Here is a 20,719-nt window from a genome sequence, read left to right on the forward strand (position 1 = left end):
AGTTTCTCCAACACAAAATTGAGATCCCAAGCAGGAGCAGGAGCTTTTCGTGGGGGTCTTATATTATTTGCCCCTCTAAGAAATTGCTTGAACAAAGGATGAGAAAACAATGGTGGGTCACAATCATAGTGAGCCGAAATTGCTGCAGCATGAACCTTAATAGAAGAGAAAGACAAACCTTTGTCCAGTAACTCAGTAAGATATTGAAGAGCCACACTCAAATTAGGCCCAGAAACATCAAAATCTTTTGCTGCACTCCAAAATAAAAATCTCTTCCATTTATCCGCGTACACTTTCCTTGTACTAGGCCTTCTAGCTTCCAAAATAACATTCAAAACTTGCTGAGGAAGTGGAGGCCCACTATGGTTCAAAACAGAATATGCCAGGCTGTTAGGTGCAGAGAGTGAAGCTTGACATTGAGCAAATGGCTGTCCTCCTGTGACAACAGGTGTGGAATCAAGGCAAAGGCCATGGAGGCTTCCGTACTAGACTTCTTAGTAAGGGGTACCAGTGCTGTCGAGGCCAATCTGGAGCTATTAAAATCATCCTTGGCTTGTCCTGTCTGACCTTCAGAAGTACCTTTGGGAGGAGAGGCAGAGGTGGAAAGGCATACACATGAAGATTGCTCCAATTGAAAGAAAGAGCATCCACTCTCCAAGCTGTGGGATGAAACCTTTTGTGCAAAACTTTGGCAGCTGATGGTTTAGTGGAGAAGCGAACAGATCTATGTCTGGAGTTCCCCATGACACTGTCAATTTCTGAAATACATGAGGATCCAATTTCCACTCGTGGGGATCCATAATTGCCTGCTCAACACATCTGCTAAGGAGTTCTGTGCTCCTGGCAGAAACCTTGCCTGAAGATTGAGCAGTAAACTGAGAGCAGTCTCCCACAAAATCATTGCTTGCCTGCATAGAGGATAAGAATGCGTTCCCCCTTGCTTGTTGATGTACCACATGACAGTTGTGTTGTCTGTTAGAATCAACACCTGTCCTGGAAGAAGGAATTCCTTGAAAGCTATTAATGCAAACTGGACTGCTAACATCTCCTTCATGTTGATATGTAGATGTTGTAGTCTGACAGGCCACTTGTTTTGTATCCACTTTCCATTTAGATGAGCTCCCCAAGCTTTGTCTGAGGCATCTGTCGTTAAAATCTGACTCGCCTCTGGCCGGGTCACAGAGAGTCCCTTGTTTAGGTGACATTCCTGAGCCCACCACAAAAATTCCTTCTGAATGCAAGGTATTATTTGAATGACAGTGTCCAGATCCTGGCAGTGCTGTGTCCATACATTTTGAGATACCATTGTAGCTTCCTCATATGCAGTTTGGCATTGGGAAGCACCAGAATACAAGATGCCATGAACCCTAAGGCTTGAAGGACTGTCCTTGCAGTCAGCCCGGACTGATGAGATAGTTGATGGAAGTAAAGGGATAGACTCTTTTGTTTGTCCGGGGTTAAAACGGCCACCTGGGATGCTGTATTCAGTCTCACACCCAGAAAGCACATGTCTTGAGAGGGTACTAGACTGGACTTTATTGGGCTCACAGAATACCCTAGGCATCTTAGCACTGCTATCACATATTCCAAATGATGAAGAAGCTCTTCCCTTCCTTGAGCCAGAATTAGGCAGTCGTCCAAATAAGGATAGATCTGTATTCCTTTTAGTCTGAAGAAAGCTATCACTGGAGCCAGAACTTTCGTGAACACTCTGGGCAGTAGATAAGCCAAAGGGCAATGCAGAGAACTGATAGTGAGAAGTCCCAGCTCGAAAACGCAGATACTTTCTGCAACTGAGCCTGATAGGAACATGAAGGTAAGCCTCCTTGAGATCCAAAGTTACCATCCAATGATCTTTGCCCAGCAGAGGTAAAAGCTGCTGCAACGTCAACATTTTGAACTTGGGAATGTCCAGATAAGTGTTGAGGATAGATAAATCCAAAATTGGTCTCCACGTGTTCCCCTTCTTTGGTACTAGGAACAGGCGAGAATAAAATCCTAGGCCCACTTCCGGCAGAGGGACCGGCTGTATGGCCCCTAGTTGGAGCAACAGAGAAACCTGTTTGTGAGCCTCTATTCTTTGTTGAGGAGGAACGTCTGGCATGCCTTTGAAAGGAGGCAAGGTATGGAAATAAAACCTGTAGCCGTGGTGTATGATATCCAATACCCATCTGTCCTGGGTAATTAAACTCCAATTTTCTTTGAAAAGTGCCAACCTTCCTCCCAAAGGTGCTGCCAGACGAGCAGGCTCTGGCAGCTGAAAAGGTAGGTCATTGGGTCTGCTTACGAAAGGACTGACCCCTGCCCTCACCCGAAGCCTGTGCAGGAGAATTCCCTGTTCTAGGCCTGAAAGAGCCCTGAGCTCTGCCCTTACCACGTCTAGATCAACCCCTAGACTGGGAACCATAAGAAGGATACGTCCACCCTTTAGTAGGCCAATTTCTACTAAACTTTGGAGGCTGGACCTGCAAAAAATCTTTAACAGTCTGCATAGACTTAGCCTTGTCTTCCATTTTCTTTAAAACTGTCTCAACAGGAGGACCAAACAACACGTCAGATTGTAAAGGAGCATCTAAAATCCTTGTTTTAACATGTTCAGACAAATTCTGATCCCTCAGCCAGGCGTGCCTGCGAAGAACTGACCCAGTGGCAGCCACCCTAGACGAGGCCTGTACAGCATCAAAACCACATTGCAAAGAATGCTTACCCACCTGTTCAGAAACATGCACTAAATCTTGCAACTCTTTACAATCAATACCTACTGCCAGAGCATCAACCTTAGACTTCAATTGTGAAAGGAGATAGTTTTGGTATTTCAACATGTGAAACTGGCAATTCAGAGCCCTCATAGCAAGAGTAGAAGAAGTATAGACTTTCTTTCCCCATCTATCCAAGGCCCTAGCCTCCTTGTCTGCAGGAACCGGATTTTTAACAACAGAAGCCTTAACACCTTTAGGCCCCTGGCTAACAGTTTCTGGGTCTGCCCTAGGACTCTTAAAAAGATACTTATGAGCTTCAGGCACCCTGTAATATCTATCCGGTTTAACAGGAGCAGGAGGCAAAGAATCAGGATTAAGAGAAGCCTCTGTAAAAACATCTTCCACTACATCCAAAACAGGAGGTATAGCCAAAGGCCTATGCTGGGATAAAAACAGAAATTCCCTAAGCCTTTTCCTGGAATCAGAGAAGTCCTGACCTTCCCACTTAAAATGCTCCCTCATGGAATGAAGAGTTTCTGAAAAAGAAAAATCCTCAGGAGGAGTAGCAGAAGGAGTAGAATCATCCACATCAGAATCAGAATAAGGAGAGTACTCCTGCAAGTCTTCAGCCAAGACTCTGAAACATCGGAAGCCTGCTCAAAACCCCCAGCTCAGGCTCCACCCTAGGTCTCTTATCAGGAGGGGGCATAGAACCCCTAATCAAAGTAATCAAATCTTCTGCCATTTTAAGCATATGCTTCTTGGGCACAGTACCTGAAGAGCTAGGGGTAACACCAACTGAAGCTAAACCTGGCCTGCCCTGGGAGAAGCCTTTGAAACAGAAGCAGAGGGCTTAGCCACCTTAGGCAGGGAGGGGAGTATAGTAACCTGAGAAGCCCCCTCAGCCTGACTTGTCTCCTGAGAGGCCTCATCTTGCAATAATAAGGTCTCACCCTGGGAAGACAAAGAAACCTCCGGTGGAGCCACCGGCTCCACCGACACCTCTAAAGAACCGCGTCGGTACAGACGGCTCTTCTAGCCTAGGCTTAACTGCCTTGTCCTTGCGCTTCTTGAAGCGGGCCGGAGCATCCAACGGCATTTTATAGTTGCACCGCTTCCCAAAGACTAACCTTGCACAATCCAACCTTCTCTTTATAGTGCGTTTATTAAATCTAGCACAAGAGCGACAGCCAACAACGTCGTGCTCAGGCCCTAAGCAAGGAATACACAAAGTATGATAATCTCTATGCGGTATCTGTTTCCCACAAGAAATGCAATTATTGACTTTCTGACATCCGGTAAATGACTGAGGCAAGAAAAAACTAAAATATTCTAACGGGGTACTTAGCCAACTTTGAACTCGGTCTGAAACTTCTAAATCGAAAAATCTCAGAACGCCAACCGGCACTTGCAATGCTGCTTCTGCATCGGACCATGCGGCAAAAAAGACTGAGGATATGACGTCGGTCATGCGCATTTGTACCCTGACGTCCTGACGTCAGTCAAATGCGCCCTGACCGACGTCAGCCTTATACTTTGATATTCGGGCCGACCGAGGACAGCGGACTACCCAAGTGTAAGGACTGCAGCAATGTGAGATGAAGAACATCTGGGAGATAGATAGCTTGGCTAAGTAAACTTGGCTACCATTTTAAGCATAAAACAATTGGCTCTCAAAGAAACTCGGCCCCTATGGAAAATGAGACAGGGTTGACACCATAAGAGCTTGCAACTCAAGATACTCTTCTTGCAGAGGTCACAGCAATCAGTAAAACTGTTTTCCATGTTAAGAACAAGTCTGTCAAATTAGCTGGTTCAAATGGAACAGGTGTTAGCTTCTCTAACACAAAATTAAAATCCCAAATAGGGGCCACCAGTTCTTTGGAGACCTCTTATACAAAACCCCTTTCAAGAACACTTGGATATGAGACTGCAATGAAAGAGAAGGATCCATGGGCAAGTATGCTGAAATGGCCAATGATTAAGAAAGGTCTCTCTCAGAAAACTCACAAATATTGTAAAACTAGAGAACTAGCCCTGAATGGGTGCTGATTATGTTGTTGACACCAACTAGAAAATATTTACCATTTGCTAAGATATGACTTTCTAGCAGCAGGCTTTCTTGTCTCCATTAGTATCTACTGCACATCCTCAGTAAACAGGTGTCTAAAAGTAATTATCCTATCATCCAGGCAAATGAAGATGACTGACATCCAGGTGTATCAAACACCCCTGTTCTTGAGTGAGTAGATCCAGTCTGTGAGGAAGCTTGTGATAAATGACCCTGGCCAATTCCAAAAGGAGAGAGAACCATGACTGCCTGGGCCAGAAGAGAGTCACCAGAATGATTTTTGAGGATTCCTTCTGAATCTTTAGAAGTATGCAGGATATTAGTAGAAAGGCAGAAAAGCGTACAGGAGCATTCCTGTCAAAAGGAAAAGAAAAGGCATCTGTCCTTCCAGGACTTCTTGCATGGAGTCCTGGAACATAATTTTGCCAGTTGATTGTTCAGACAGGAAGCAAAGAGGTCCCCACAGATGGATCAAATCTTGGAAGACCTCCTAATCTCTGCCCATCCATGAGAGTCTGCCCTGGTCCTGTTCAGCTTGTCCGCCACACAGTTTTGATCTGATGGAATGCAGGATACCTGCAAAGAGTGCACTGTTAAGCTATATCACAAGCTAACATGGCTAGTCTGCAAAGTTGTACAACATGGTTCCCCCTTGCTTGTTGATGTACCACATGATTATGGTATTGTCTGTGACCACTTGAAGAGGACCCGGGGACCAAAGATGGTTCAGAGAATTGAGTGCCTTGATCACGGCAAACATCAATTTGATATTTATGTGCTTGCATCTGTCCTTGGTGTCCCACACTCCTGCACTTTTATACCTCCTGAAACAGCTCACCAAGCAAAGTCTGAAGCGTCTGTAGTGAGAGACTTCTTTGGAGCAGGGAGGGAGAAAAGGAGACCTGGATTTAAGGATATCTGTTGTCTTCACCAAACGATTTCTCTTCTGATGAACCCCAGCACTGGGATTTGAAAAGAAAAAAGGGAGTTGATGCTGAAACCAAAGAGATTTCAGATGTGGAGTCAGGGGTATCATGAGAATCCTGAGGTATTCTTTCACAGTGACTGATCTAAATCAGGATCATTTTTTTTTTGTGGAAGAAAAGCTCTTTGAACTGAAGATTCTAGTCGACGTCAGAAACACAATCTTGTGTGAGGGAGTCAAAGACTTGTGCATGTTCTCTTGGAATCTTAGCTTGTGGAAGAGATCTCTCACCCAAAACCAAGATTAGCAAAGATAAGCAAGTCATCTATATATGGAAAAACTTAGATACCCTGCAGCCTGCAATGAACTATAACTGGAGCTACACACTTAGTGAAGTGGACAGTCCAAAGTGTAACTGACAATGTGATCCAGACATGCAATAGCTTAATAAACATCTGAAGTCTGGATGAAGAGAGAGATGATGATAAGCATCTTTTAAGTCTAGTTTTACCATGAAACATGGAGGAAATAGTAGTAACAGGTTGTGAAGTGACATTTTGAATTTGGGCACTATCACAAACAGGTTTAAGAAACTTCAAGCATTTTCTTTCTCTGGCACTAAGAACTTCCTTGAATAAAAACCCTTCCTCACCTGGGAAGGAGGAACTGGTTCAATCAGTCATTGGGACAGCATGCGATGGACAGGTGGAAACAAGTGTGTCAGATCTAAGGGATGAGGAATGAACCCCTGAAAAGGAGGGATTTCCTTCCACTGCCATCTGTAACCCTGATGAATGATATTCAGAATCCATTTGTCTGAAAGAATCTGTTACCAAAGGGAAAATGGAAATTTAGACTTTTCTGGAAGAATAAAGGGGGCCAGGTTGGGAGGGGGTCACAGGGTCTCCTGAATAGTCATTCAGACTTGTTTTACTGTCTTTGGTTTTGGAAGGTTCAAGTAGTCTTCTTTTTGGAACCCCCTTGCCATTTTAAATGTCCACGTACCTAAATTTTGTTTTTTTATTTTGGCCAAAATTGGATGAGTACATTTTTAAAAAAAATCCCTTGGACAATTTGGAAAAGGATGGCTGAAAAAACATAAGAGATTCCCTGGATCAGCTTGTCCCTTTCAACACACTTTTTGATCACCTCTGCTCAAAGGGGCCAAACAATGAATCTCTATCTAAGGGAGATTTTAAAATCTCATTTTTTACATCTTCTGGGAAGTGTCCGAGAACGCAGCCATGCAAGCTTCCATAAAACAGTACCAGTGGCCACAGCCCTGGAAGAAGTATCAAGAGTCATACACGCACTGCAAACAACAGTGTTGACCTGTGCAATAGAAGAAACAAAGCTACTTAAAGCAGATTTTTCATTCCTCATACTTTCACAATTTGTCAGAACAAACCTATGAGCCCGGTGATTGAAAATTCTAAAAATCAAAGATGCAGAAGTACTCTCCCACCACCATACCTACCAATAATTTTCTGTGTGCTAAGAAACAGTGGGATCAACAAAAGCAACAGCTTCTGGGTCAAGTTTAGGAATAGTGTATAAAAGTCTAAGACTGAGTAACCTTATACAGCCTATTTGCCTTTTTTTGGCGGCAGCTGACTATCAGGAAAATTGCAGACAGTAACACACACATCCTCTAAAGCAGACAGAAAAGAATGAATGGGTGTAGATTCCAGAAAATCCTATTTTAGCAACTCACTGAGAAACCTCAGTGTTCTCTCACTGAAAATACTGCACATTCTAGCAAGTCTCAGAGAAAGAAACCTCACCCTCACACGGCCTATTTGTCTTGTGTACATGTGCATGCAAAATGTACATAGTTAGCTGTTATTCTTTAAAACACTTTGCTGAATTTCTGAACATAACAGCAGGACAGAGCAATGGATCCCCAAAATTAAGGAGAAACAAGTGGAGCAGGAAACATCTGATCAATTGCCATATGAAGATACTTTGGAGCCTTCCATAGGAAACCAGTGCAAAGCTCAGCTGGAGTTGCACAGCAAGTGAAGGGACAGTAAACTATGAGAACTCTGACAGTGTTGTGGAATGATAGGCCAGTGAGTTCCCATATGAAAGAGCAATGGATGGCACGGGATGAAACTGAGGAGAATGTGGCAAAGGAAGATGTTCTGGAACTTTCTTTCTGAATGCCTGCAGGAAATGAAGAACAAAGAATGTGCCCTCAGTTTTGAAGAAAATGATCTAACAGATACTTGATTTAATAGAGATGGACAGACATAAGATCAATGAAAGAAACAGACTACAGAAAGTCAATAAAACACAACGTTAGAAGTTTGATAAAACAAATGAACTCAATAATTAGGACTGTTGATAGAGATTCATGTGATATAACAGAAGTAAACAGGATACATTACTGTGCAGCTAAATTAATAACAGCTAAGAGTCTTGCCACAAAAACACAGGGCAGTAAGGGAAAGGAAGGGAAGAAATCAAATGGCCATTACGGAAGTGCTGAACAGAGAAAAAGTACAGTTTTGTACCTACCATAAATGTAGATGTCCGATAGGTATGCATCTGCAGTCATAACATATGGGTTGTCCTGCCTCAGGCAGCCCTTCGGTCGGCCGGATTCCAAAGTCTGGGTCTGGCCTCGGCTGATGTCGCACTTCACCCGACGTCATAGCTCCTGGGGTATAAAGGCATCAGCCGACGCCATTTTCCTCAGTGTTTCTTGCCCCAGATGCCAGGTGCCCTCTAGGAAGGCTAAATTTGGATAAAAGTAGAAAATTCCAAACAGTAGAAATCAAAAAGTATATATACATATATACATACAAACAAATACACCATAATAGATTCCCCCAGCTAGCTAAGAAAGGGGGTAAGTACCCTAGGAATACCACAGAGGGGAAGGAGGGTGGGTAATCCTGACTGCAGATGCATACCTATCGGACATCTACATTTATGGTAGTTACAAAACTGTACTATGTCCTTCAAGGATGCATCTGCAGTCATAACATATGGGTAGAATACCATAGCCAAACTGGGGGAGGAGGCACTAAGATAATGATGGTGTAGTTCAGATCCCTTGTAAAACTGCAGTTGCAAAACCTGCTCGGAATCTGGAGTATAATGGAAGATTGTAGTGCTTGGCAAATGTATGCACGGAGCTCCAAGTAGCAGCTTCTAAAATGTCTTTGGTACACACTCCTCGTAGGAAAGCTGTAGTGGTGGCTGTAGCTCTTGTGGAGTGAGGCCTGATATTTTCAGGAGGTGTCTTTCCATGAAAAGAGTAGCAGAATCGAATGCAATTTCCTATCCATTTTGAAATTGTCTGTTTGGAAATTGCTTTTCCTTGCACTCCTGTTGCATATGCTACCAGAAGCTGGTCAGTTTTTCTGCTGGTCTTAGTTCTGTCCAGGTAGTAGCGTAGTTGTCTGTGTACATCCAAGGTGTGCAGTAGTCTTTCCCCCCCTGTTCTGTGGGTTAGGGAAGAACGTAGGTAAATGAATAGCTTGGTTCAAGGATACCCTGGATACCACCTTTGGCATGAAAGTAGAATTGGTTCTCAGAGACACTCTATCCTGGTGAAAGATAAGGAAAGGCTGCACTGCCATTAATGCCTGTAACTCGGATACCCTTCTTGCTGAAGTGATTGCTAGAAGGAAGGCAGTTTTCCAAGATAAGAACTGTAAGTCTGCTGATGCTGCTGGTTCAAAAGGGGGAAGTGCTAATTTTTCCAGCACAAAATTGAGATCCCATGCAGGCAGAGGTGGTTTCCTTGGAGGTTTTACATTTTTGATTGCTCTTAGAAATTGTCTGAGGAGAGGGTGAGAGAAGATAGGAGGATCCATGTTGTACTCTGCTGAAATTGCTGAAGCATGAATCTTAATGGAAGAATAGGACAGGCCATTGTGGAACAGTTCTGCTAAGTATTCTAGGATGTGTGCTAGGTTTGCCAGTGTGACATTTGTTCCCTTTGATGCACTCCAAATGAGGAATCTCTTCCATTTGGCTGAGTATGTTTTCCTTGTGGAGAGTCTGCGAGCCTCCAGGATAATGTTCTTGACTCTCTGAGATAAAACAGGATGGTTTTGTTTTATGCAATTTTCCAGGCAGTTAGCTGCAGCGTTTTCAAGTTTGGATGCAGGGTCTTGTAGTTGTTCTGCGTTAGAAGTAAAGGCCATAGAGGTAGAGGCCATGAGTTCGTCCGAGACATGCTTCTCAGTAGCGGGTACCACTGCTGCCTTGGCCAGTCTGGAGCTATCAGAATTACCTTTGGCTGTTCCTCCCTGATCTTCAGTAGAACTCTGTACATCAATGGGAGAGGTGGAAAGGCATAAACTGTCAGGGCCTTCCAGCTGAAAGAAAGGGAGTCCACCCTCCAGGCTTGTGGGTGGTATTCTCTTGAGCAGAATTTCTTCAGTTGGTGGTTGAGTGGGGAGGCGAACAGGTCTATCTCTGGCATTCCCCATTTCTTTGTTATGGTTTTGAAGATGTCTGGATGCAGTATCCATTTGTGAGCATCCGTGGTAGTTCTGCTTAAGCTGTCTGCTAGTGAATTCTCTTTTCCTGGTACGAATCTGGCCTGCAGTTGAATGTTGAGATGCAGGCCTAGGTTCCACAGGTCCATTGCCATCCGGCATAGAGGGTAGGAATGCGTGCCTCCCTGTTTGTTGATGTACCACATGACTGTGGTATTGTCCGTCCTTATCAGCAGGTGTCCTTGCTGGAGGAATGATTTGAATGCCTCGATTGCATGCTTCACTGCCAGCATCTCCTTTAGATTTATGTGTAGATTCAGCTGGTCTTGGGGCCATAGGCCTTGGATACACTTGTCTTCCATGTGTGCCCCCCAGCCTAGGTCTGAGGCGTCCGTGGTGATGGTCTGCCTTGGTTGTGGTTTGTGGAAAGGCAACCCTCTGTTGGTCTGGCAGGCCTGAGCCCACCACAGGAAATCTTTTTTTTCAGGCATGGAATGATTGGTATCATGGTTTCTAGACTGTGTCTGTGTTGAGACCATACATTCCTTAGGTACCATTGTAATTTTCTCATATGCAGCCTGGCATGTGGGATCAAGATTATGCAGGATGCCATGTAACCCAGGGCCTGCAGGACTTTCCTTGCAGTAAGCTGAGTTTGTCTTGTCAATGCCATGAAGTAGACTGGTAGTTGCTTTTGTTTGCCTTCTGTGAGAAAAGCCATCTGTGTTATTGTGTCCAGTTCTGCACCCAAAAATGTTATCCTTTGGGATGGCACTAGTCTTGACTTCTGTATGTTGACTGTGTATCCCAAGGCTTGCAGCAGTTGTATGACATAGGCCAAATCCTTTATTATTTTTGTCTTGTTGTCCGCTTGTATTAGGCAGTCGTCCAGGTATGGGTAGATTTGAATTCCCTGAAGCCTGCAATGTGCAATTACTGATGCCAGGCATTTCGTGAATACTCTGGGTGCAGTAGATAAGCCAAAGGGCAATGCTGAGAATTGATAATGCTCTGATCCTGCAAGAAATCTGAGGTGTCTTCTGCAATCTGGTCGTATAGGGACGTGCAGGTATGCCTCCTTGAGATCTGGAGTCACCAGCCAGGACTCCTCGCCCAACATGGGAAGAAGTTGCTGTAGGGTCAGCATCTTGAATTTTGGTACAATGAGATATGTGTTCAGTGCGGACAAGTCGGGAATAGGCCTCCATTGAGTTTCTTTTCTTGGTACAAGGAATAGTCTGGAGTAAAATCCTTGGCCTTGTTCCATTGATGGTACTTTTTCTATTGCTCTCATCCTTAGTAAGTTGATGATTTGTTTTTGAGCCTCTGATTTCTGGCTTGGTGGAAGGTTTAGCATTCCTCTCTTTTTTGGTAAAGTGTGGAAGTGAAACCTGTAGCCTTTGTCTATTGTTTGCAGAGTCCATTTGTCTCCTGTAATGCAATGCCAGTTTTTTGAAAATAAAGCTAGCTTTCCGCCCAAGGGTGCTTCCAGTTGTTCCCTGGTAGGCGGAATCAGAGCCAAGTCATTGTGTCTGTGGTTGCAGTCGCAGCTGTGGCGGTACTCCTCTGGTTGGCAGGTTGCCACTGACGACCCCTGTAGGCACCCCTTGATTGACCTCTGCCTCTTGGGCGTCTATTTCTGCATCTCTGTGCTCTGGAGGCGTCTGGAAAGGACCAATTCTTTGAAGGCCAATTTCTGCTAAACCTCGGAGGTTGGACCTGCAGAAAATCCTTGACTGTTTGCACAGATTTTGCTTTTTCTTCCACTTTCTTTAGAACCTCCTGTGCAGGGGAGCCAAATAAACTTTGTTTCTCCATAGGGGCATCTAGGAGTTTAGACTTAACATGGTCTGGCAAGGATTGCTCTTTTAGCCAGGCATGCCTTCGAATTACTGCTCCAGTCATAGCTGATCTAAATGAAACCTCCAATGCATCATAGCCACATTTTAAGAAATGATTACTGACCTGCTGAGAGTTGTGTGCCAGATCCTGAAGGGACTTACGGTCTAAAGATTCAGGAGAGGCAAGCTTTTTATTCAGCTGATCTAACAAAAATTCCTGGTACTGTATCATGTGGAATTGACAGTTTAAAGCCCTGGCAGAAAGAGTAGCAGATGTATAAACCTTTTTACCCCATCTCTCTAATGCTCTTGATTCTCTTTCAGAGGGTAGGGGGTTCTTGGCAGAGGCAGCTGCAACACCCTTAGGGCCCTGAGAAATGGTTTCTGGGTCTGCAGCATGGGCCTTATACAAGTGGAAGTGAGAATCCGGGACCCTGTAATATCTGTCAGGTTTGGCAGGGGCCGGGGGAAGAGAATCAGGGGCAGAACTGGCATCATTGTATGCATCATCAACAACTGATAGTACAGGTGGAATGGCTAAAGGCCTATGCTGTGGTAAGTGTAAAAAAGTCCTTAGCCTTTTCCTAGAATCAGAAAAATCCTGACCCTGCCATTGGAAGTGTTCCCTCATTGAGTGCAGAGTTTCCCCAAATGAAAATTCTTCTGGGGGGCAGAAGGAATGGAGTCTTCTGCATCCGAATCCTCATAAGGTGAGTATGGTCCTTCCTGATGGTCTGATAAATCTGATCCATCCGAGGAATAGTCAGAGGAGAGAGGTTCAGGAGGTTCAGTCCTGGGCCTTTTTTCAGGAGGGGGTTGTGAGGCCCTGTCTAGGTGAGGTTGGGATCCCCTGATCAGAGAAATAAGGTCCTCAGCAAGGCTGAGAATCTGAGAACTAGAGGAAGGTCTGTGAGAGGGAGCTTTTGTAGGTAAGGCCTTGGAACGTTTAGCTGCTTTAGCCCTGGAGAGGGCCTTAATAGACATAGAAGCAGGGGGTCTAGCTGCCCCACGTGCAGGAGTAGAGATGTCCAACGGAATGGTGTCAGACAAATCTTGTGTGCCTGCTTCTTCGGTGGGAATTTCTGTAGCCGACTCAGCCGGGGCCTCTGAGGCCTCGGTTGTCGGAGGCATGCTTTCGGCCGAAGGAAGAACCGAGGACTCAGTTTCAGCCGAAACCGAGACACTCGCGGTAGGCCTAACCGAGGTTTCAGCCGAAACCGCGGGCCGCGAGTGTCGGTCCTTTTCCTTGCGTTTTTTGGCTAAATGTGAAGTCGGAGTCTCCGACGGCATTTTATATGCAAAAGCGGGACCAAAAAACTCTTCAGCAAACTCCGACCGACGTCTAAGTGTCCGTCGGTTGAAGGAGGAACAGGCTAAACAAGCTGAAACGTCGTGGTCTGGGCCTAAGCAAGGAAGGCAGTAAGAGTGGAAATCCTTATGAGGTATTTGTTTCCCACAAGTTAAACAATTATTTACTTTGTCTGACATTGGCTGAGGCAAGAAAGAGTCCCCAATGGGGTACTTAGCTGTTTTAGAAGTCTTCGGTAGCTGAATTCTCTTGATCTGACCGACCGGCACTTGCGAACAGCTTCTGCTTCGGGCACCACGCAGCAAGAAAGACTGGGGAAAATGGCGTCGGCTGATGCCTTTATACCCCAGGAGCTATGACGGGTGAAGTGCGACATCAGCCGAGGCCAGACCCAGACTTTGGAATCCGGCCGACCGAAGGGCTGCCTGAGGCAGGACAACCCATATGTTATGACTGCAGATGCATCCTTGAAGGACATCTATAAAGCAATTAAGACTACAGGTGTCACTGTTAGAAGACTAAACAGGAGGGAACAGAACAAAAATACTCAGAAAGATAGACATGAGAAAAGCAATGTACAGTATCAGATCAGGATCTATCACACACCATCGCAAATAATAATCTAGAATATCAGCACAGGAAGAAAAAACTTAGGAGATATGCAGATAAATATAAAGGAAAAGTACAAAACAAGGAATTCATTGATGACCCAAAAAAGTTTTAGAGAGAGTTGGGAAAGAAGGCAAAAAGAAATGAACCACCACCAAAAAAGGAAGAAATAAATGCATTTTGGAGAAACATCTATGAAGATCCTGTGGAACATAAAGATTCTAAACGGATAGAAGTAGTAAAAGAAATAATAAGAAGTTCAAATGTACAGGATAAGAAAAAGGATGAAGTAACTGCCAGAGAGATTGAAACAGGTTAAGAAAAAGCTCCTAACTGGAAAGTCCCAGGCCCAGATGCAGTACTTAACTTCTGGCTAAACTAGTAACATCTTTACAAGAAGATTTAGCCATGGGTGAGAACTATTTGTATGAGCATCCTGAAAAGACACAAACCTGGTTAACAGCAGGAAAAAACAATGCTCTTACTGGAGAACCAGCAAGCTATCCCTAAAAACTATGGACCAATAACTTGCCTTCCAACAACCTATAAACTATACACTGGAACTAATGCCTACAGAGTTTAGAAGAAAGCTCAATCATGGCAACAGAATACAAGGGTAATAAAAGAAAAAAATTTAAAGTAAAATAAAAATGGTAAAGGAGCAAACAAAGGCTGCAAATACTCAACAGCATATAAATTCCTTCCACACAAGTATCGAAGACAGGAACAGTCCAAACTGGAATAAAAACTCAGTTTATTCGTGCACTGGTAAGCGCTTTCATCCCTTCGGGCTTCCCCCGTCCATTAAAACTTGGAAGACAAAAACAATTCTACTTTTATACTTCCATAGTATACCAATTAACTGATTGATCCAACCTGTAGCTAATTCATTCAATTTCATTAAAGTGGTATTCTCACTAAAAGAATCTCACACTAAAAGACTAAACATATAGCCTACTACTTACAAATATATAATTTAAAAACATAAAATACATTAACTACATAGTTCAAAAATAATTATTCATGATAAATTTGTAGAACATAACTAAAACCCAAACATACAATGGAACTGTGCTCTTTCAAGACAGAGTAACACAAAAAATGCTCATAAAAATATGTTCTATAATGAGGAATATATAACGAATGCAAATAAATTACACACATCAATTCTCATACTGAAAAATAATATGCATGTGTCGTCAAAAAGTACAGTTGTGTACACTTAGCATAAGTGTAGATGTTCGAGTGTATTCACTGTTGCAGTCATTACATTTGGGTAATCTGCTGGCAGGTTGCCCTCAGTCAGCCTGAATTCCAAAGTCTTGGGTCCTGCATCGGTTGCTGTCTTCTCTTCCATACGTCAGGTCGTCAGGGGTATAAAACATGCAGCCGTCGACATTTTCTTTAGTTTTTCTTGCCCCCAATGTCAGGTGCCCCCAAAAAGGTAGCAACAATATATATATATATATATATATATATATATATATATATATATATATATATATATATATATATATATAATGTATACATGTATCAATATAAACTTTACCTTCATCTACAAGCAAATACACCACATAGGTTGTAGAAGATAGAGAAGGAAAAAGAAACTGTAAAATGACAGGGGGATGGCAGGAGGGTAACCTGGACTGCAACAGTGAATACACTTGAACATCTACATTTATGGTAAGTGTACACAACTGTACTATGTTCTTCGTGTTTCACTGTTGCAGTCATTACATTTGGGTAGAATCCCAAAGCTATGGTTGGGAGGCTGGAGCTAAACAGCATTAGATGCGGCTATAAGGCCCTGCAGCACTGCAGTGGCAAAGCCTGCCCTGGACTTACAGTAGAGAGGAAAATGGTAATGCTTTGTAAAGGTGTGAACAGAACTCCAAGTAGCAGCCTCTAGAATGCCTTTGATTGGTACTCCTCTGAGAAAGGCTGCCGAAGTAGCTGCAGCTCTGGTGGAATGAGACCTAATGCCCTTGGGCACAGGTTTACCATGGTGTAAGTAGCAGAAATGGATGCAGTGGCTTAACCACTTTGAAATTGTCTGCTTTGAGATAGCCTTTCCTTCTGATCCTGCAGCATATGACACTAGTAATTGCTCAGTTTTTCTTAGAGCTTTTGTCCTGCTCAAGTAGAATCTTAGCTGTCTGTGTACGTCCAAGGAATGCAGTATTCTCTCCCCTTTGTTCTGCGGATTTGGATAAAAAGTTGGCAAATGAATTGTTTGGTTAAGGGCCACACTGGAAACCACCTTAGGCATAAAAGTAGGATTTGTCCTCAGAGACACCCCGTCTGGGTAAAATATGATAAAAGGCTCTACAGCCATGAGGGCTTGTAGATCTGAAACTCTTCTTGCTGAAGTAATTGCTAGCAGCAGAGCTGTTTTCCATGATAAGAACTTTATAGCAGTGGTAGCGGCTGGTTCAGATGGAGGCAGGGTGAGCTTTTCCAACACATAATTGAGGTCCCATGCAGGTAATGGTGACCTTCTATGAGGCCTTAGGTTTTTGGCTCCTCTAAGATACTGCTTTAATAAAGGATGAGAAAAGATTGGTGGCTCTGTATTGTAATGAGCCGAAATGGCAGAGGCATGGATTTTGATTGATGAAAAAGATAGGCCTTTGTCAAGCATCTCAGTTAAGTATTGTAATATCTGAGGAATATGTGGTTCTGCTGCATCAGTTCCTTGTGCTTGATTCCAAGCACAGAATCTATTCCATTTGTCAGCATAAGATTTTCTAGTACTAGGCCTTCTGGCTTCCAAAATGACATCCATCACAGCTTTACTGAGAGGTGTTGTTCATATGATTACGTGATTAGCCATGCTGCCAGGTTCAGAGTCTGTAGTTGATTGTGCAGATCTGATGGTTTTGCTGGGGACAGTAGTTGTGGTCTTTGAGGCAAGGTCCATGCTGGGTATTGAGACAAGTTCCTTAGGATTGGGTACCAGTATTGGTGGGGCCAGTCCGGGGCAACCAATATCATCTTTGGCTTCTCTTGTCTGACTTTTAAGAGGACCTTGGGTAAAAGAGGCAGAGGAGAAAGGCGCAAACTGACAGGTTTTTCCAACTGAAGGATAGGGCGTCCACTTTCCATGCTTGCCTTTGCCAACCATAGAAACTCCTGTTGCAGGCAGGGAATGAGAGGAATCATTGTTTCCAGACTGTGTGAATGTTGACTCCATAAACCTTTAGGTACCACTGAAGTTTCCTCATATGCAGTCTTGCATATGGAATTAGTAGGATGCAGGATGCCATGAAGCCCAGAGCCTGCAGAATTTGTCTTGCAGAAGACTGGGTTTTTGCTGCCATCAGTTTGAAGTAAGTAGTCAGTTGCCTTTGTTTGTCTGGCATGAGGTAAGCCATCTGGGCAGTTGTATGCAAGCTTGCACCCAGGAACATTATCTTTTGAGAGGGTACCAGCTGTGATTTCTTTTTGTTTATTGTGTACCCTAGGCATGCCAGAAGCCTTTTCCCAAATGCCAGGTGTTGTACAAGAGTGTCCTTGTTCTCTGCTTGAATGAGACAGTCGTCCAAGTAAGGATATATTTGAATACTTCTTTATCTGTAAAATGCAATTACTGGTGCTAGGCACTTTGTAAAGACCCTGGGTGCAGTAGATAAGCCAAAGGGCAGTGCAGAGAATTGGTAAAGCATTAAGCCAGCCTTGAATCTGAGGTATCTTCTGCACGACTGTCTTATTGGAACATGCAGGTATGCCTCTTTTAAGTCTAAAGCCACCAGCCAAGCATTCTTGCCCAGCATGGGCAGAGGCTGTTGCAAAGTGAGCATTCTGAATTTTGGAATGTCCAGGTATGTGTTCAAAATCGATAAATCCAGTATTGGCCGCCAGGCCTTGTCCTTTCTTGGTACCAAGAACAGTCTTGAGTAAAAACCTTGTCCTTTTTCCTGTTCTGGTACTGTCTGAACGGCCCCCATATCCATGAGGGACGTAACCTGTTTCTGTGCCTCTGCCCATTGTTTTTTTGGCAGGTCTGGCCAACCATTTGTGATTGGCAGAGTGTGGAAATGGAATCTGTATCCCTGTGATACGATGTTCAGTACCCACTTGTCCTGTGTTATTAACTGCCAATTTTGAGCAAAAAGTGCTAATTGTTCCCCCATGGGTGCTGCCAAAAGATAAGTGCTTGGTGTAGGCAGAGGGAAGTCATTGGGATTGCTTTCTGTAGGTTTGCGCTTTTTCTCTGGAACCCTTAGGACGTCTGGATTTGCCCCTTTGAGCTCTGTCTGACACAGGAAAAGACCAATTTTTTGTAGGCCAGTGTCTACTGAATCTTGGTGGCTGCACTTGTAGGAAGTCTTTAACAGTTTGCATAGACTTAGCTTTGTCTTCCATTTTCTTTAAAACCTCTTCTGCCTTAATACCAAACAGAGAATCATGCTGTAAATGTGCATCTAGCAATTTGGCTTTAACCTGATCAGGCAGATTTTGTTCCTTTAGCCACGCATGCCTCCTAATCACAGTTCCAGTAACTGCAGCCTTGCAGGAGGCCTCTAATGAGTCAAAACCACATTGCAACGTATGCTTTCCAACCTGTTCAGCTGCATGCAAGAATTCCTGCAATTCTTTATTTTCTGCACATTTAGAAATCAACATTATCTGTTTCAGCAATAATATCACATGCTGTTGGTACTTAAGCATATGAAACTGACAGTTTAAGGCCCCGATTGCCAAGGTTGCAGATGTATAAACTTTTTTTCCTTATCTGTCAAGTGCCCTTGAATCTCTGTCAGAGGGGGTAGGATTTTTTGCTGTTGAGGCCTTAAGTCCCTTAGGACCCTGTGAAATAGTTTGAGGATCAGCAGCCAGGTTTCTAAATAAAAATTTATGTGAGTCAGGGACCCTGTAATACCGGTCAGGCTTACTGGGAGCCGGAGGTAAGGAGTCAGGGGTCAAGCTTGACTCCGAAAACACATCATCCACAATGTCTAAAACATGGGGAATGGTTAAAGGCCTGTGCTGAGGGAGTAGAAGGAAATCCCTGAGCCTCTTTTTTGATTCTGAGAAGTCTTGACTCTCCCAGTGAAAATGCTCCCTCAAAGTATGCAAGGTTTCTCCAAATGAATAATCCTCAGGAGGAGATGCAGATGGTATAGACTCCTCTGCATCAGAATCCTCATAGGGAAGTATAGATAATTCCTGATCAGAAGAGGAATCAGAAGAAATAGAAACCTGATCTGAAGATTCATAATCAGTGTCTTGCCTAGGCCTCTTATCTGGAGGGGGATGGGTACCCCTGATCAAGGTAATAAGGTCTTCAGCCATTTTGATCATCTGTTTTTTAGGCATAGAGGCCTGTGCACGTGGCTCATGCGTCGTTTTTTTTAGTTTTAGAAGATGCTTTTGTCTTTGGTTTTGCAGCTGTCATCGGTTTGATATACAAAAGTTGAGGTCTGAATACACCCTCAGAAGCCGGTGCCTGCTCAGCGGCTCCGGACCGATCCGGGGGAGATGCATCCGCGGTCCAATACCTTGAGTATCTTGCGGCATGGCGGACTCCACAAGGGTGTCGGTAGATGCCTGCGACTCGAAGGTAGCGGGCATCAGGGGCTGTGAAAGCGCCTCACTGAGTACCGGCAACTGGCTTAGGAGAAGCTTTGTCGGTTTTGGATCTCGACTGTCTTTCTCTGTCCTTTTATTTACGTTTTTTATGCACTCCGGTAGTCTGATTGTTATCAGACGACATTTCTGGGTAGTTAAATCTGTTTCCAAAATACTTTGAGGTAAAAATATACAGACGCTTAATAGTGCGTTGGTCAAATATAGCACAAACTGACAGCCAGGCACATTGTGATCAGGGACTAGGCAAGGAATACAGTATAAATGGAAATCCTTATGAGGTATTTGCTTCCCACCAGTAATACAATTATTAACTTTTTCTGACATCGGTATGGAGCAAGAAAACAGTTTCCCCAACGGGGTACTTAGCTTTAGTGAAGACTTCGGTTCTGAAACTCAAACTCGAATATTTCAGTAGTCGGCCGACCAGCACTTACGAAATGCTTCTGCTTCGGGCACTACGCGTCAAGAAAGACTACAGAAAATGGCGTCAGCTGCATATTTTATACCTCTGATGACCTGACGTCATGGAAGAGGAGACAGCAACCGATGCAGGACCTAAGACTTTGGAATTCAGGCCGACTGAGGGCAACCTGCCAGCAGATTACCCAAATGTAATGACTGTAACAGTGAAACATGAAGAACATCCACTTTGCAGTTAAGCTATGATAAAGGATAAATTATTATTCCAGCGATAGACATCCAAAGGTGGATACTTCAGGGTGACACTGTCACCGCTGCTCTTCTGTCTTGTCCTTACCCCATTAAGCCGCCCACTTAACAGATTAGGTCATGGTTACAATCTGGCTCCTAGAAAACAACAAAGTGTAAAGACTGTTAATCTTTTTGTGGATGATATAAAACTGTATAATTCATCAGATGAGGAACTGAAAGCACAACTTCCAAGTAGTCAAAACTTTTTCTGGTGATGTAAGAAGGTCACTTGGTGTTGATACTTCTGCAAAAGCATCCTTTAAAGCAGGAAAGCTACAGCACCAAGAAAACATCAGTTTGGGACAGGAATGTGATATAAAACTTGAGCAAGAGGGAGTGTACAAATATTTGGGAATACTGTAAACAGTGATGACATCTAGGAACAAAGTTCAAGCTACAAACTAATTTGCTCTTCCATGCGTCAAAAGGTGTTGGGATAGGTTGGACATAAAAACAAGGATGCTTCATGCTCATCAAATGATTTATAAAAATCAGTGCAGACCAA

The 20,719-nt window shown here is 43.7% G+C and overlaps 1 protein-coding gene across 1 annotated transcript in view; it reads right to left on the reverse strand.

Annotated features, from left to right (window-relative positions):
* DDX52 (DExD-box helicase 52) overlaps window positions 1-20,719 on the reverse strand; it is a gene marked incomplete in the record, with an annotated part of 916,355 nt that overhangs the window by 507,093 nt on the left and 388,543 nt on the right.

The sequence above is a fragment of the Protopterus annectens genome, chromosome 13.part0 (assembly GCF_019279795.1).
Source record: "Protopterus annectens isolate FY-2018-M chromosome 13.part0, PAN1.0, whole genome shotgun sequence".
Classification (NCBI taxonomy): Eukaryota; Metazoa; Chordata; order Ceratodontiformes; family Protopteridae; genus Protopterus; species Protopterus annectens.